Below are 13,064 nucleotides of genomic sequence, written 5' to 3'. Positions count from 1 at the left end.
GTTATTTGTTTTGTGGGTGTGAAGTTTGGTGAGTTCCTTGTATATTTTAGATACTAGCCCTTTATCTGATATGTCATTTGCAACTATCTTTTCCCATTCTGTCGGTTGCCTATTAGTTTTCTTGATTGTTTCCTTTGCAGTACTGAAGCTTTTTATCTTGATGAAGTCCCAAGAGTTCAGTTTTGCTTTCATTTCCGTTGTCTTTGTTGATGTTGTATATTATTCTTAATCCTCACAAAGATTTCCTGATTTTACAGCTATAGGAAAAGGATCCGAAAGATTATGGTGCTTATCTTAACTCATATAGCTAGAAAATGTAGGGTTCTGGAACCAGATAGCCTGGCTTCACCACTTAGCTGAGAGGGAGGCCTTGGACAAGTTGCTGAGCCTCTGTGTACCTTTGTTTCTTTGTTAAGTTAGGGTGATAATAACCGTGCCTCCATCTATGCTGACTTGCAAACTCTTTAGAAGACAATGCACAGAATCTGACACATACTAATTACCAAACTCACGTAGCTGTTATTGTAAGTAGTAGAGTTGAGATTTAAATCCACATCTCCTTAGCTCTGATACCTTCATTCTCTCTCATCCATGATCCAGCATACTGAGGTGCCAGGCACTTTTACATTCATGATCTCACTGAATCCTCGCAATACCTGGGAAGTCAATATTTCTGGCTATATTTTATGCATGAGGGAACTGAGATATGAAGAGGTGAGGTGACCTGACCAAGGTCACCTAGCAAATAAGACATTCCAATCTATCTCTGTTGACTCTAATACTTTTCCACTATACTACCCATCATGTCAATGCACAGGTACAAGGTGGTGGAGCACTCTCCTCTTCCATGGTTTGCTAATACTCTCCAGGTCCAAGGTAGTCAACCAAGAGGATGAGTTCAGTGGATGGCCACCCCAAGGCTGTAACAGTCAGCTCCTGCCGTTTCAGGAAGCTCACTGCAAAAGGTATACTATTTTTTCTTGAAAAAGTTCTTCAGAAGGAAGAACTCTTTCTCACACACACAAGCATACATGCACATGCATGCATGCACACAGAAACACACAGAGGACTCACCCCTGGCACAAAGTCACTAACAGTTGAAAGGGGAGGGGCTATAGAAGATTTCTCAGTTAGAAAGCCTATAAAGTAAGAACTACCTGCTAGGCCTAATCCAAAATTCCCTGGCAAACTAGGGTCAAGAAGATTCCAAATGGCAGAAATAAAAACCAGGGGCACCTGGGTGGCTCAGTCGGTTAAGCGTCTGATTTCAGCTCAGGTCATAATCCTGCAGTTTATGAGCTCTAGCCCAGCATCCGGCTCTGTGCTGACAGCTCAGAGCCTGGAGCCTGCTTCAGATTCTATGTCTCCCTCTCTCTCTGCCCCTCCCCTACTCACACTCTTCTCTGTCTCTCAAAAATAAACATGGAAAAAATTAAAAAATAAAATAAAAACCAAAAACCATGCAAACACCTCAGCGATAAACTCCCTCAGACTTCTCTGTCAGGACAGAAAGAGAGACAAAGCAGCTAGGTTCCCTGGCCGGGTCTTTCTCCAATCTTTGATCTTCGTACCACCACCTGTGCCCCAGCTGCCTTCCACACTGCAGCTCAGCCCTACAAACACCTAAGGAGAGTGGCCATGGGATAATGGCCACCCACCCATGGCCACCCACAGGCCTCCTCTGGCCGATGGGCAAGTGTTGTTTAGCCTGCACATGGTTTTTAAGTTTGTTGTTAACATTTTGTTTTTTTTAATGTTTGCTTATTTTTGAGCAAGAGAGACAGAGCATGAAAGGGGGAGGGACAGTAAGAGGGGGAGACACAGAATCCAAAGGAGGCTCCAGGCTCTGAGCTGTCAGCACAGAGCCCAACGCAAGGCTTGAACTCATGAGGCGTGAGATCATGACCTGAGGAAGTCAGGTGCTTAACCGAATACCCCCCCCCAGGCGCCCCAGTTGTTAATATTTTAAAAGTGAGACATTTCACATAATGATTCTTGTTCTTTGCTCCTTGGGAAAATCAGAAGTTCTGGCCAAGTGGCACTGTATCTGAGAGGCAAATGTGAGCCAAAGCTGAGTGGTGGCTGCCTCCAGGTTGATTATTTTTATACCTAGACCACTTGACTCATTTATCTTCCTTGCCTGACCCCTCTAGGAGTGTAAGATTTTCACTCAGGCCAACTGAGACCTCCCCTCTGCTGTCAAATAAAATAGCACCTCGCCTGCTCTGGCATTCAAAAGTCCTTCAGAGCATGGCTCGTTCAGACTTGGCACCTGTGACTATACGTCATTCCAAATGTATCTACTCCTTCCTCTCCAAACAGGTCCCTTGTCTTCCCACATTGGTACCTTTGCTAGTGCTTTTTTTCCTCTAGGATGCCTTCCATCTCAGCCTGGCCAGAACTCTTCCCTGCTCTCTGAGGTCCACATAAAGGCCTTCTCAGAACCTCCCAAGCAGAGGTGAGCTTCCTTTCATTTGATGCTCCAAAGCACCTTGTCATTTTGAAGTACTAGCTCCGGACTCTCAGGACTTTATATATTTTCGCATTCTAATTTCTCTTCCTGTGATTCATTTCCCCTCCGCCAGTAGTTCCAGCGGAGCCCAGCCTCGCAGTCAGCTTCACCGCTGCATTAGACCAGTGAATAAGATCGCTATCTTAACCCTTCAGACCAGCCTGGTCACCAGAAGAAAACCACTGAACTAATGCCTCAGTTCGTGCCACCTGGAGCGGAAGAACTGCCTGGCTGAGACTCGCACACATCTCTGACTTTTGTGACGATTGTGAGATAGAGCGAAAGGGTTGTTGTTTAAGTCACGAAGTGTTAGGCCAGTATGTTACACGGCAGGAGATAACTGAGACAGTTGGGAATCTTGTTATTTATTTTCTTCAAGTCTCTTTACGAAACTAAAAATATACACATACACACACAACTTAGAGAAGGGGAGGAGAACTAGTATTCATTGAGCTCCTAATTTGATTTTTGTCTGACACTTTTACATGCATTACCTCATCTAATACTCAAGATAGTCCAGTTTATATTATTATTTATGTAATAATATAATTTATTTATTTATCCTTAAAAAAAAGAAAAGGGGCACCTGGGTGGCTCAGTCCGTTCAGGGTCTGACTCTTGATTTCACCTCAGGTCATGATCCCGGGGTTGTGGAATCAAGCCCGTGTTTGGTTCCATGCTGAGCATGGAGCCTGCTTAGGATTCTCTCTCTTCCTCTGCACCTCCCCCCACAAAAAAAAAAATTAAATAAAAAAGAAGAAGAAACCAACGCCTAGAGAAGTTAAGTAACATGCAGATGATCACATAGCTCCTGAGTGGGGGAAATGGGAATCGAATGCCTAGACTATCTATCCAGCTACAAAATCCATGTTTTTGTCATCACCTCGCGACTCCACGCCACCTCTCTGGGCTCAGATAGTGATCTACACTCCACTCGACGTGACACCATATGTGGTCTCTTCATGTTGCTGCAAAGCCTTCAGAATCTTCCTCTTAAATGACCATACATTATTACAATTATAGTTTACATACCATTCCTCTCCCAGGGAGCATTTACATTCCTTCCAAATCTTTTTGCCATTAAAAGAATTCTGACAGTTGCATCCTGCTACAGAGAGTAGGAATTCTAGAGGGTGGGCTGAGCCTTTATTAGGCTTCTTGGTATTCCCAGGAATCTCATCTACATGATTCCTCCAGCCTTCTTCCCACCCACCCTCTCAGCCCCGGCTGCCTTAGTGAACCCGGTCAAGGTCACACCTGGCCTAAGGACAGTGTCCCAGGTGGAGCAGAGGAGGGTGAAAAACAATCCCCTTGAAACTCACACCCATTTTGCCCAGATGAGCTCATCACCTTTTATCAATGTAACACAGACCTCATTCATCTCAAATCGCTTTGACAGCTGGAGAAGTGAAGACTGTGTCAGTATTCTTGCTGATTTTGAAAAGATTACAAATCCTGTTATTTCAAAAGGGCCAGGTGAAAGGTTTTTAAATCCTGTAAAGAATTTTAGCTTATATCCTGAGAGAGTGGATAGTCATTAAATGGTTTTAAATACAGGAGTGATGACCTAATCTGATTTTTTTTTTCGGGGGAGGGGGGGTAACTAGAGAGAACACCCTGGTTTGGAGGACCATGACAGGATTTAGTGAGTGAGAGGCCGAGGGTGGGAGATAAGGGAGGACTCCGGCATGACCCTAGGATTCTGCCCAGGACAGCTGGGTGGGTCGGATGAGAAGCAGCAAGGGGTTAACAGCAGAGTATTCCCCTTTGGGACCAAATGAGCTAGGGGTGCCTGAGGGCAGCGCCTGGGACAGACTGACTTCTGCAAGGACCAGGGGGACAGGCCTGGGAGGGAGGGCCCCCTAGGCCAGGAGTGACAGCGATGTGGAGAGCCACCGCAGGCCCTTTGGGAGGACTACGGACCTTGGGGGAGGCTCTGGGGCCTCAGCAATCCATGAGGCTGCTAACCCTTTCCTTCCTAGGAACGGAGTCCCAGACTACTCCAGCTGTTTGAGCCGATCACTGTGTCCGTAGAGGTTTTCAAATCAAAAGATCCCACTGATTTTATACTTAGGAGAAAGCAATACCCCAGGAAGAAGCCCCAGGAAGAAAATTCCCTTGTTTCTGACTTCCCAAAGATCTGCAGCCAGCCAGCCACAAGTGTCAAGGTGACCTGCACAGACTTGGATCAGTGCTTTAAGAGGAGCTAAGACAGGCTGCCAGGGACAGTTTCACCTGACCTGGGCGTTGGGGGGCATGAAGATGGGATAGGTTTTCCTCTGGGCCATAAAGGACAGGTTGACTTCCTCAGTTGGGTAGGAGGGGATAGAATGCTCTAGGAAGAGGGACCAGCGGTGCAAAGATCCAAAGAGGGGGAAATACAGGACAGGCTTGAGCTGAGGGAGCCTGGCACGACTCTGAGATGCAAGAAGATAAAACTATTTCTACTACTCAGACTCACAAGCCTGTGAAGTTCTGGGGCAACAATCAAACCGTGGCCCCGAAGCTTCTTCACCATCAGTGGCTGAGACAGAAATTTCCTGTGACGTGTCTGAAAAATTGCTAGGAAGCTCAGTCCCTAACTTGCCCTGTCCCAACCTCTAAAAAGCAACTTTCCAGAGCCTGTGGATGTGCTTTTTATGTACTAGTCTCATCTCTCCCTGCCTCTTCCTTTCCTGCCTGTATTTTTCTTTTTGCCTTCTTTTATTTAAGACTTTGGAGGAGATAAGGTATGTGAAAATAAACAAACCTATAAAACACTTAACCTACCTTTCAAAAGAAAGCCATCATCCACCAAATCTACAGAGGGGTCAGTAGGGTCTCATGGGTGGAACTAGATGGGGGTAAGGTAGGCAGAGCCCAGGGAGGAAGTACGAGAAGGAGCAAGCCTGGGCAGAGGACTCTCGGAACAGCAACTGAAAGCACAAAAAGTCTTTGCGGACCCCGGAAGGTTATTAGTCCAGCTACATAGAGTCAGCTTCAACAGAGGCTAGTCAGGCAAACCCAGATCATTTTTGTCCTAAATATCGTTCAAGAGTTAAGAGAGGAGGGGCACCTGGGTGGCTCAGTCCGTTGGTTAAGCATCTGACCTTGGCTCGGGTCATGATCTTACAGTTCATGAATTCGAGCCCCACTTCTCTCTCTTTCCCTCTCTCTCACTCTCTCTGCCCCTCACTCACTTGCGCCCCCTATCTCTAAGAAAAAAGATTGAAGAGAGGAGATTGTCAGGCTTCCTATTTTCTACCCCTCACCAATGAGGCTCCCTTTTGTGTAGGGTCTCCTGGGAGATGTGAAGGGCCCAGAAAGGTGGAATCATGTGGGGAGATGGTGACAAGCACTCTTGAAACAACTGCAGATTTACTGCTGTTTGGTGGGGATGGGGGGCGGGGGTAAGCTGGGCCCTGAGCTGCTTTGCCACTGGCATGGGGGCCAAGGGGAGGAAGAGGCCTTACTCCTATGAGCCTTTAATTAACTTTGCCATTTTTACTGAGAATTTGCAGGTGGAAGTCTTCTTGGTGGAGCCATGTTTGGCAGCAGGCTCAATACATAACAGGTAAGTGTTACATAAATTTATAGTTGTTTACAAATACACGACATGGTATTTGTTCCTCCAGGGCCAAGGAGATTTGCCAGCGACCAGGGAGAAAGTTCCAGGCAGCCTCACAAAACTTCTTCAGTTTCTAACCTTCAGCATTCCTCAGGCAGGGCTTCCTGGCTCCTGGGCAGGTCCCCCAAGGCTGGTGGGGAGGGATTGTTGGGGCAGCAGACTGCAGAATCACGCCATCTAGGACTAACTCCATGCAGAAGGTTGGGTCATATTCAACAAAATTTTTCCTTCCTCTGTGTAATCATGTGACAGGAGGCTAACCAATGATCACCTGAGGAGACCCCTGGCTCTGCCCTCAAACCCTGGACTGGGGAGTCCTAGGCCAGAAAGTCCGGCTCTGCTTGCCCCAAGTGGGAGATGGACTCCCCAGCTCAGAAGACTGAGGGGAACAGTAGGTAGCAGTGCTGTGCTCAGTCTGTCACTAGGCAGACAGGGTACTTCGTAAGGCCATTTTGATCCAGACATGTTGAGGTCACAGAGAGTTTAGTGTGAGTAAATACTATATGATCAGGGGTGCCTGGGTGGGTCAGTCAGTTAAGCATCCAATTCTTGATTTTGATTCAGGTCATCATCCCAGGGTCTGAGAGCAAGCCTGCTGTTGGGCTCTGCACTGAGCATGCTTAGGATTCTCTCTCTCTCTGCCCATCTCCCGCTCATGCTTGTGTTCATGCTCTCTCTCAAAATAAATAAATAAACATTTTTTTAAAACCTACATAATCATATTTGAGAGAAGATGCCAAAATACTAAGTGATTTCATACATAGTAATTGCAAATATAAAGCATGAAACTTTATTTTTTTTTATTTTTTAATGTTTTATTTATTCTTGAGACCAAGAGAGGCAGAGCACAAGCAGGGGAGGGGCAGAGAGAGAGGGAGACACAGAATCTGAAGCAGACTCCAGGCTCTGAGTTGTCAGTACAGAGCCCGATGGGAGCCTTGAGCCCACAAACTGAGATCATGATCAGAGCCGAAGTTGGACGCTTAACCAACTGAATCACCCAGGTGGCCCAGCATGAAACTTTATTTATTTTCTTTTTAACTTTTTTTAAATGTTTTTATTTATTTTTGAGAGAGAGAGAGAGACAGCATGAGCAGGCGAGGGGCAGAGAGAGAAGGAGACACAGAATCTGAAACAGGCTCCAGGTTCTGAGCTAGCTGTCAGCACAGAGCCTGACGTGGGGCTTGAACCCATGAACGGTGAGATCATGACCTGACCCGAAGCCAGATGCTTAACCAACTGAGCCACCCAGGCGCCCTGAAATTTTATTTTTAATGGTCAACAAATGTTCAATGATTGTCTATGCCGGGGTGGGCACTCATTCCATAGAAACTGAAAACCCAGTAATGAAGGAGCAGGGTCAGAGAGGACAGAAGAAAACAGTCACCAAACACCCCCATATAACTATGATTCACATACATGTCTTAGCAATAACATGAGCACTCTTTTTTTAATGTATGTTTATGACACAGAGAGACAGAGCGCAAGCAGGGGAGGGGCAGAAAGAGAGGGAAATACTGAATCCGAAGCAGGCTCCAAGCTCTGAGTTGTCAGCACGGAGACCAACATGGGGCTTGAACTCACAAACCGTGAGATCATGACCTGAGCCAAAGTCAGGTGCTTAACCGACCGATCCACCCAGGCGCCCCAACACGAACGCTCTTACTAACAACGATACCTAACATCAATTCAGCTGACAGTTCCAGGCACTGAGCTGAGTGGTCTTCAATTCGACCCGTCACAGAGTCCTCACACAGCCCCACACGCAGGTGTATCTGTCATCCCCCTTACAGACTGAAAACTCCTGAGGTGCAGAGAAATTAAGAGACTTGCGAGGAAGAGGAGGAGCTGCGACTTGAACCCAGGTCTGACTGCAGAGAGCAGGCCCTTAACCCTGAAGTAAAGAGCAGGAAGAGGAAGTAAAGGTCTTGCCTTTGGCAGGGAGAGGGGTCTCTCTGCATTCCCTGTACCCTCACCCTTTCCCTACCCTTTTTAGCCCAAGTAAAAATGACAATTCCATTGACCTACTGACCTGGTAACCAGGGCCAGATAATTTCACATCTACTTGTTGGGTCATGAAGTAGGATCAGGAATGGAATTAGGGTCAGAAACAGGATGATCGTGCCTTGCCAACATAATTATATCCCTTGCACTCTGTGATCAAAATGATTGAGTCAGAGGGTTTTGCTTTGTGCCAGCGCCATCTGACTGGCTCTCAAAGAGGTCACCCAGGGTAGTTTTACCTTGATGAGTTTTCCACAGAGCTGAACCTGCTTCATGGCCAAGTCGGTGCTCTGAGGTTCAGCTGCCTGGAGAAGTCTGACGCCCAGCAATCCAACTCATAGGAGGCTGAAGTATATAACCAGATACTCACATATCCATTAACAATTGGTATTAGTCTTTCAGTAACTGGAATGCTCCTCCTGCACCTGGGGCCCCCTCCTCCTAGTAGCAGCAATCAGAAAGCCAAATCACCCATCAGCTGGCTGGTTGGTGAGTGTCTCCCAAGAGTTGGTCAAGGCAGATTTCATTCAAGTCAGGGTGGGGCTTAGTGAGTCATCTCCACCTCCCAGCAGGGCACATCTGTATGAGCTCCAGTTTCCTGTGGCTCTTTCCTGGACAATGGTGGATAATAAGTGTCAACCCTGGCCTCTTGGCTTTACCCTACTTTTTTTTTCCTTTCTCTTCTCCAGCCTTCTCCCTCATTCTTGTTTCATGCTTTCTCCACATGGTACATCTGATTAGGTTGCTGACTATTCAACTATACCACATTCCAGCCCTGCCCCCTTGAGATGGCATCAGGGAGATGACCTGACGGTGGGTTTGTTCGCCCAAGCTCTTCATTTATTTATGGACTTTTTGTATATATTCTCAGATATATTAGGTTGAACCATATGAAATTGCTATTTGGGTAGGTCAAAAACAGTCAAACAGCAGCAACTTCATGTCATATAACTAACAACAGACCAGATTTATTAGGGGTGGGCTTACTGAGTCCAACTCCAGTTTGCAAGCCTTGATGGTAAGCATGTGTGTGTGTGGAGGGTCATACATTGCATCCCTTTTATGTCTCTCTGAAAACAGGCTTCTCTGGCTAACCACTAGTGTCTGAGACTTCATTCCTCTTGCTGTCCCTTCACCTTCTGACGAGGACCTTAATGTCAAGGATAAGCCAAGGAGGGACTTGAGGTTGAGGAAGAAAGTTAAACTCTTTGTTATATGTGACAGAGTATGTGTTCTGAAGCCAACAGTGAACACTTTTAGATAGTTCATATTTTATTCCCCCATTAATGAAAAAAATTAGGGACTACTGGAGACATTTACATTTTACAAACATCAAACACCTGTGTGAAATAGGCTGTTGCCTGACACCATTCCTACCTTTCAGGGTTTTCACTGGCTGCAGTTGTATATACCTGTGTGTCTGCTTCTGGTAGCAAATTACCATACAGGAAGCTCTGTGAGGGTAGGGCCTATCTCTGACTTGCTTATATTTAACTCCTATCATAAGGCCTGGCATACAGTAGGTGCTCATTTAAAAAAAAGTTGTAAATAAATTAATGAGCGAATGCAATGAATGAATGAGATTAAACAACAAACAAATCATGGAAATACCAGGAAGGTATCAAATACCATACCAAACAAAAGGTTTCTGGACCTTTAAAGGTCAGGAGCCAGGCTGCCTGTAGAAGTCAGCAAGGCTCCCTGGGGGACGGAACCTGAAAACATTGGCTCCCCAACTGGAAAAGGCTGGTGGAAGAGCTCAGGCAGTAGCACAGTTTGACTCACAAATGTGAGAGAGGAAGCCACAAATGAAAAGAAGCCACAAATGAAAAGTTGCTCCCTCTTTCCTGGCAAGCTCTTTGGCCAGCATGAGCCGCATTCCTTTGAGCTGAGCATGTGTGGAATTTCCAGCCTAGGTAGCAGAATGGAACTTGGAACAAATAGCTCAGCAAAAAAGAACCCAGGGACAATGAGACCAGACCCAGCTGCCCTTTGCCAGCTCTTGAGCTCACAGAATATTGGCTCAGTGGGCCTTGTTGAGGGAGATAAATGATGTCTTTTGGACTGTACCACTTCAGAGACTCAGAGAGACATTTCCACGTTCAGACAGCACTAAAATCCTTAGAAGGTATGCTGAAATATCTAGGAATGGTCTGAGTCCTCACCACTGTTCAACTTTCCATCTAGCAAGGACAAATTAAGGCCTGCTTTGCCTTACAGAGGGGGAAGGTCTAAACATCAGAAGGCAGAGGAGAAGAAACCTTCATCAAGAGAAAGTTGGAGAATGCTTCAAGGTGAGGGCAGGTGATGATGAGGGAGTGGTGGCAGGATTCAGGGCCCTATGTAATCAATCTGGGGGACGATGTCAGGAAATTTAAGGGGAACTGGTGGGAATAGACAGTTAGTTCCAGGGCAGAGGATTCAAATAGGAAGGGATCAGCTTCTTGGAGGAGATAACACTACAGACAGTAACACAACCACAAAGATACTGGTATTTCTACTGGCCTGACCTGAATTTCTGACATATGATCATGTTCTGGGAGCATGTCATGAATCATATTGAAAAATGTAGTGGGGTTTTCTGCTGTGTCAACCCTTAACTGCAGTTCCTTCTCTGCATTTTCCCAAGTCATTATTAATTCCTTCAAGACACTGATACATTGATGGAGACCTAAGAAAGGAGAGAATGAATTCCAGTTATTCATTCATATCTCCATCTTCTTGATTATACGGAGTTGAAGGCAGGAATGATGAATTACTCAACCTAGAATAAGCCTCATAACCTTAAATATAGCTAAATAGGTGCTTCATAGATGAGGAAAGAAAGAATGAAAGGAAGGGAAGAAGGGAAAGGAAGAAAAATGTTAAGGGAGGTGGAGTGGGGACAGTACTTAACTTGGCCTGCATCATAGGAAGATCTGTAGTGTCACAGAAGGAATACCTAGGTCCCATCTTGGGGGGGTGGGGGCAGTTAATGTTTGGGAAATAATATGTAAGCTTGCTGTTGCTCAAGGCTAGGTACCTGATTCACTTTGTTGACATATTCTAGATTTAGTTCTTTTAATAGTAGTGGAGGTGAGGGAGGGAGGGAAGACACCTTTAAATGGGGAAACTATAAAGGAAAAAACAAAGAAGATGCTCCATTTACTGGCTGTGCTGTATCTACCCCATGAAGCTACTAACATAGTCTGAGTAATTTCCTCAGTGGCTGTTCTCTCCTCTGTCCTTCGAAGGAGGAAGTGGAAAGTCTAATACATTAGGGCACTTTTTCTTTTTTTTTAATTAAAAAAAAGTTTTATTATTTATTTACTCTGAGAGAATGAGAGTGGGGGAGGGGGTAAGCGAGAAAGAGAAACAAAGAAAGAGACAAAGACAGAATCTTCAGCAGGCTCCACGCACAGTGCAGAACCCAACATAGGGATTGATCTCATGACCATGAGATCATCACCTGAGCCAAAATCAAGAGTGGGCTGCTCAACCAACTGAGCCACCCAGGTACCCCTAGGCCACCTTTTGCATATGAAAGGATTCCTGGGGCACCTGGGTGGCTCAGTAAGCTAAGCCTCAGATTCTTGATTTCAGACCAGGTCTTGGTCTCTGGGATCTGAGTCCCAAAACAGGATGCACGCTGAGCCTGGAAGCTGCTTAAGATTCTTTCTTTGCCTGTCCCCTGCTCACATTCTCTCTCTCTCTCTGAATAAATAAAATGAAAGAAGAAAAAAGAAAAAAAGAATTCCTTTCATTCTCAAGGCCCAGAAGGTACTTAACAGTAAGACCAAGTTTGACCTGGGTACCTTATCCCCACCCTATGACACATCATTCTCTTTCTTTTATCAGATATCAAAGCTAGGGATAAATTGTAGCCATCATCTAGACTCAAGTCAGGGCAAGGAGCACTATTTAAATGTCTTAAAATGTCATGTATTTCACATCCAATGCATGTTAATGCTGGGAAGCGAACAGGTTCTCTTTTCCCACCTAGCTAATACCCCCATTTTATAGATCAGAAGCTTGAGGATCAGATTTCTTTAGCTTGCCCTTGGTAGACATATCTAGCAGCGGATAGAGTCCAGACAAAAATCAATCCGTGTCTATCTACCTACTGGCTTATTAAAGATCTTTTCTTACAGAACCTAAACGTCAAGCCCACTGCTCCTCTCACTTTCCTAATAATCACCTCATCAAATGAAAATTAAAACTCATCAGACCAGAGACGGTGGAAGCGCAAAGTGGAGCGAAAGAAGAGGTACCATCTCCACCACAGCTAGCTTAACACAATGCCTTTCCGTTTCGCTAAAGTTCAATCCGCAAGGCCACAGTTCCCTCAGGGCGACCAGACACGCGTGCACCGTACGCATGCGCTCAGTGAGACCCACCCGCCCCTTTCACCGGACCTCTTCAGCCAAGTCACCAATTAGCCTTCTAAGTGCCCGCCCTCAAGGCTACACCCTCGGCCAATCGGGAGGCAAGAGCCATCAGGCACATCACTTATGTAGCACACACCCTCCTCGCCCCGTCCCAAGGCCCCGCCCCGTCTGAGGCCGGGATTGTCGCCTAAGCGCTTCGTTCTGGCACCTGATTGGCTCCTTTCCCAGCCCCGCCTCTGTCTCCTCCCACAGTCCTCCCCTCCGCGGCCCCATAGCGGCGGGCGGAGCCAAGTACGCAGGCGCAGGCGCTGCCTCTCTCTTCTAGTGGCCCGCCCTCCCTCCTCCCCCTCCCTCCCCTCCCCACCCCCTCTCCCTTCCTTTCTAGGCTTGCGCGCGCGTGTCTTCCTCCTGCACGCGCCGCCGCTAGCCAGGCACTCTCGCCGGAGTCTCTGGCCCGCGCGTTCCTTTTCCCCTTCGGCTGCGGAGCGGACAGGAACCTGCACCTCGGTCGCGGCAGCAGCTGCAGCCCCGACAGCCTCGAGCGGCGGGAGCAGCGCGCGATCCCCCAGGCGGA

The 13,064-nt window shown here is 46.7% G+C and overlaps 1 protein-coding gene and 3 long non-coding RNA genes across 11 annotated transcripts in view; 2 read left to right on the top strand and 2 right to left on the bottom strand.

Annotated features, from left to right (window-relative positions):
- LOC115292268 overlaps positions 1-2,639 on the top strand; it is a 54,303-nt gene extending 51,664 nt beyond the window's left edge. The window contains exons 3-4 of the long non-coding RNA XR_003908889.1: positions 2,374-2,458; positions 2,586-2,639. This is a non-coding gene — a long non-coding RNA (uncharacterized LOC115292268). The remainder of the gene's footprint in view (positions 1-2,373; positions 2,459-2,585) is intronic.
- Positions 1-8,730, bottom strand: part of LOC115292266 — a 14,455-nt gene extending 5,725 nt beyond the window's left edge. Inside the window, exon 1 of the long non-coding RNA XR_003908888.1 lies at positions 8,494-8,730. This is a non-coding gene — a long non-coding RNA (uncharacterized LOC115292266). The remainder of the gene's footprint in view (positions 1-8,493) is intronic.
- On the bottom strand, positions 7,820-8,203 carry LOC115292269. The gene is made up of 2 exons (XR_003908890.1): positions 8,152-8,203; positions 7,820-8,013 (listed from the first exon to the last, which is right to left on the bottom strand). It is a non-coding gene; the product is annotated as an uncharacterized LOC115292269 (long non-coding RNA).
- A 1,394-nt stretch (positions 8,731-10,124) lies between the features above and the next one.
- CDV3 (CDV3 homolog) overlaps positions 10,125-13,064 on the top strand; it is a 17,129-nt gene continuing 14,189 nt past the window's right edge. For 3 of the 8 annotated variants that reach the window (XM_029940262.1, XM_029940264.1, XM_029940263.1), the window contains exons 1-3: positions 10,142-10,251; positions 10,344-10,417; positions 12,254-12,369. The gene's annotated coding sequence lies outside the window, so the exon portion shown is untranslated. Of the gene's footprint in view, positions 10,252-10,343; positions 10,418-12,253; positions 12,370-13,064 lie in introns of all 8 variants that reach the window. The other 5 variants (XR_003908886.1, XM_029940265.1, XM_029940261.1 and 2 more) reach the window with 4 other exon arrangements.

This window comes from Suricata suricatta, chromosome 5 (genome assembly GCF_006229205.1).
Source record: "Suricata suricatta isolate VVHF042 chromosome 5, meerkat_22Aug2017_6uvM2_HiC, whole genome shotgun sequence".
Classification (NCBI taxonomy): domain Eukaryota; kingdom Metazoa; phylum Chordata; class Mammalia; order Carnivora; family Herpestidae; genus Suricata; species Suricata suricatta.
The sequence above is the reverse complement of the archived record's forward strand: the minus strand, read 5'-3'. Positions and strand labels throughout refer to the sequence as shown.